We start from the raw sequence: 4,392 nt of genomic DNA, 5'->3' as shown, positions 1-4,392 counted from the left end.
GAAGAAGGGCTAATGCCCGAAACGTCGATTCTCCTGTTCCCTAGATGCTGCCTGACCTGCTGCGCTGTTCCAGCAATAAAGTTTCAACTTTGATCTCCAGCATCCGCAGACCTCACTTTCTCCTTGTGTTTTGGCGCCAATCGCTACCAGCTTGTGGTTGGGATAATGTTTTGCTGCCATCCTGTCTTTCCCTGACTCGGCCGAAGAGCCGACTTAGTGGCAAGTCTCATAAAGAGGAGGCTCTTGTCTTAAGTAAGAGGTAGTGGGTTGTAAGGTTAGTAGGTAAGACTATTGGTAGACTTGTGGTTGGAGGACTTCAATTTGTTAGATCCTAAGCCTCTCGGTGTCCAAATCCTTGTGGCATCATTAGACGGGTTGGAGCTCAATGCAGTGCTCAGCGTTAACCCTTTCAGAACCGTTGCCACATGAAACGTTGTGAAGGGGAGAGGGTGTTGCAAACGGAGGAGTTTTACAAAGGGAGTTCTGGGACGTAATGCATTGCCAGCAGCGACAGACTGGCCTCACTTCCTAATGCGTGAGTTTGTGTTGGGAGGCAACTATCAAACTGCAGTTCTTAATAGAAAAGGCTACCGCCAGTTCTGCCTGTCAAGGACATCTGAGTGCAGGGACTGGATTACGATGCAGTAATCCAGTCAGAGTTCAGTGAAGGTTAGAAACCATCGCTCAACAGAAGAGTAGGGAAAAAGAGCAATGTAGGGAACTTACTGTCAAAAGGCAAATTGCTTTTTCGAGTGATTCAGCAGCAAGGCATCTATACCAGATCTCGCGCCCTTTGCTGATGGGATTATTCTATTTCTGTTTGTTACATCCAATAGGTGTTTAATGTGACCGTGGATGTAGCCCTGTTTTGTACTCGCAATAAAAGTATGACTGAAAACCATTCCATCCAGTGATTTTAATGACCTTGATATGAACTCCCTGATGGTTTTAACCTGTGTAGTTTGAGTCTCCCTGGGTTTGGACAGATAAAACGCAGTGATCTAATCCAGCATGTTGAGACAAACTGAATAAATCATCTGTAAGAAGCCAGGCGGAAGCTACTGAAGCAGTAGGAGATTGCAGATCCTCGCTCTGTTCTCCCCATAGCCGTCATGCAACGTGAATAAATAGAAGGCTGCGAGCAGTTTTGGGAATGTGTTCCGATATTCTCTTAATGAGAGGATTAGATTGGATTCCCTACAGTGTGGAAACAGGCCCTTCGGCCCAACAGGTCCACACCGACCCTCCGAAGAGTAACCCACCCAGTCCCATTTCCCTCTGACCAATGCACCTAACACTACGGGCAATTTAGCATGGCCAATTCACCTGACCTGCGCATCTTTGGACTGTGAGAGGAAACCGGAGCACCCAGAGGAAACCCACGCAGACACAGGAGAATGTGCAAACTCCACACAGTCAGTTGCCCAAGGCTGGAATCGAACCTGGGACCCTGGTGCTGAGAGGCAGCAGTGCTAACCACTGAGCCACTGTGCCGCCCAGAGAAATTGTAAGTTGCCGTTGGCTGAGTTTTGCCCGGCTCAAAATGAGACTGGAGGATGGGAGGCTTGTGATGGCTTCTCCCTCTCAATAACTCAACATCATTAGCTACGACAACACCTCCGACAGCACCTTCCACACTCTGACCTCGACCATCGAGAAGGACAAGGGCATGTGGACACATGGGGGGACACCACCCTCCCCCTGCAAGTTCCCCTCCAAACCACTCGCCATCCTGATTTGGTAATATATCGCCATTACCTCACATTCGCTGGGTCACCATCCTGCCTCAGGGTGTTGAGGGTTTACCTACAGCATACGGACTGCAGGCGGTTCAAGCTCACTACCATCACCTCCTTTGTGGCATCATGACGATGCCATTGTAATCCAGAATCCCAGGCTAGCCTTCAGGGGATGGAGGTTGGAATCTGACGATGGCACATTTGCATTTTAAAAAGTGACCTGTGATGATGGATCTAACCTCTTGATTTTTGTTTTGTTGTAAAAACCCATCTGCTTCACTGTCATCCGTGAGGAAAGGAAATCTGCCGTCTTTACCCAGTCTGGCCTCAATGTGGCTCCAGTCCAACATTGATGTCGTGACTCTGAAACCACCTGTAACCTCTGGGGAAATTAGAGATGGGTAATAAATGCTGGCTCAACATATTCATGTGAACAACTTTTCTTAAACTATTTTCAGACTTGGGTTTGCTGGTGCTGTCCTCTTTTGGTTCTGAAGATATTAATCAGATCTTGTGACAAATGGAACTGAACTTATGATCTAATGAGAAATTCATTCCTCCCTGTTGCGAGCTGCTGCCTGGTAAAGTTGAGGGTATGAGTAAAAGAGCTGTGTGAGCGTGTGTTCCATTGTGTTATTTATCACTTCTGTGTGTGAACGCATTTCTCAAACGGGCAGAGTGTTCATTGGCAGTTCTAATGGGTCACTGGCAGATCTTAGCTATTGATGATTGGCCCATGATGTGTTACCGGCTCCTGCTAATAAACTGGCAGTTGACTTGGTTACAGGATACCAGCCTCTGTGGAGCGATTTCATTATGGGTATAAGAATTCCTGCCCCAAGACACAATAAACTGAAAAAAAGGCGAATGCTCTTCATGGAACATTTTCTTCAAACGCAGAATGATTTTAAAAAAAAAATAAGCTGGCAGTTGATGCTCTTTGTTCACCCACTGCACTTGCAGTTGGACACAACCCACCAGACAACAGGAGCCCAGGGTTTTCAGTTTGCAATTGATCACCGTCTGGCTACAGCATAGAAAGAGGCCATTCGGCCCCTTGATGTGACTCTCCGCAGGAGGGAAGCTGAGGCGAAGAGATGCAGATGTTTGGAATGTAAAGGAGAAAGGATTGGAGGCACATTAGTGTTTTTGGTGGTGTAGGCTCCTGGAGGGCCAATGCTAACTGCTTGGGTTGAATCCTAAAGTTCCTAGTGTGAAAGCAGGCTATTCGGCCCATTGTGTCCACACTGACCTTCTAAAGAGCAGACCACCTACTCCCAACCCTATTCTTATAACACTACATTTTCCAACTCACCTAATTTGCCTATCCTTGAACACTATGGGGCAATTTAGCATGGCCCATCACCTAACCTGCATATCTTTGGATTGTGGGAGGAAACTGGAGCACCTGGAGGAAACCCACGCAGACGGGGGTGGGGGGGACAAATGCAAACCCCACACAGTCACCCGAGGCTGGAATTGAACCCAGGGCCCTGGCTCTGTGAGGCAGCAGTACAAGCCACAGTGTCTGGTTTCTGGACTGTAGATCACAGGATTGGTACAATGCAGAGGAGGCCATTCAGGCCATCATGTCTGCACTGGCTCTCTGGGCCAGCAATTTACTCGCTGCCATGTTCCACCTCCTCACGGTTTCCCGACTTCCTGTTTCAATAATGATCTAACGTTCTCCCGAATTGAACCTGCCACCACCAGGCTTCCAGGCACTGTGTGCTCTCCCCTAACTACTCACTGAGTGACAAAGATTTGCCTCACTTCACCTTTTGCTTCTAATAAAATCCTTCCTGATGTGTGTCATTCAGGACTGGCCACAGTGCTCTGTTGTGGATTAAGTAATGCAGTGTATTGGTGTCACAAAATACAATGTAATTCCTTGCATTGCTAAAGCAGTGATAACCTGAGCTGTGTTGAATGGTTAACAGTGTCACAACAAAACCATGTAAAAGCTGCATTGTCATAAAGTGACACAGAGCAAAACAGTGCTCCCCATGAATTCTGGTGATCTTTAGACAGAAGTGAGTGTGGCAGTGAGAGATTTTGTCTGAGCGGCGGCGCCCATTACAAACAGGGGTGAACGGGGGTGGAAGTCTTTTCAGAGGTTTTGGTGTTTCCACAGCACACCTTTTTATGTTCAGGACCCTCCACACCCCGTCAACCATCTTCATTGGCTTATTGCTCGTGGGACACGCACGCTGTTCCCTTTTACAAATAAACAACAGGAAATCCGAAATCAAAGCAGAAGGAGCTGAACAGTGAGCAGCTCGGGCCCATATCTGCCGAGAGAGGGGGCAAGGTCACCAACCTGGAACATGCACTCTCTTTCCATCTCTCTCTCTGTCGATCACTCTCCTTCTCTCAACCACCCTCCATCTCCACCTTTCCTCTTCCCCAGTTGGTCCTTTCTCTATCCTCTTTGTGTCTCTGTCTCTCTGTGTCTCTCTCTCTCTCTCTTTTTCCCCCCCCTTTGTCCCCATTGTGTCTCTCTCTATCCCACTTGTCTCTCTCTCTTTTTCTCTGTTCCCTTTGTGTCTCACTCTCTCTCTCTCTCTCACTCTCTCTCTCTCCCCTTTCTCGTTCCTTATCTTTGTCCTTCTTTCTCTTTCTCTCCCTCCTGCCTTTTCTCTCTCTCTGTCCC

At 47.8% G+C, this 4,392-nt stretch overlaps 1 protein-coding gene across 1 annotated transcript in view; it reads left to right on the top strand.

The window, feature by feature from the left end:
* Window positions 1-4,392, top strand: part of LOC122550141 (activin receptor type-2B-like) — a 170,268-nt gene that overhangs the window by 122,285 nt on the left and 43,591 nt on the right. The gene's annotated exons all lie outside the window — the stretch shown is intronic.

Source organism: Chiloscyllium plagiosum, chromosome 5 (assembly GCF_004010195.1).
Source record: "Chiloscyllium plagiosum isolate BGI_BamShark_2017 chromosome 5, ASM401019v2, whole genome shotgun sequence".
Classification (NCBI taxonomy): domain Eukaryota; kingdom Metazoa; phylum Chordata; class Chondrichthyes; order Orectolobiformes; family Hemiscylliidae; genus Chiloscyllium; species Chiloscyllium plagiosum.
This window is presented reverse-complemented; position numbering and strand designations above follow the sequence as displayed.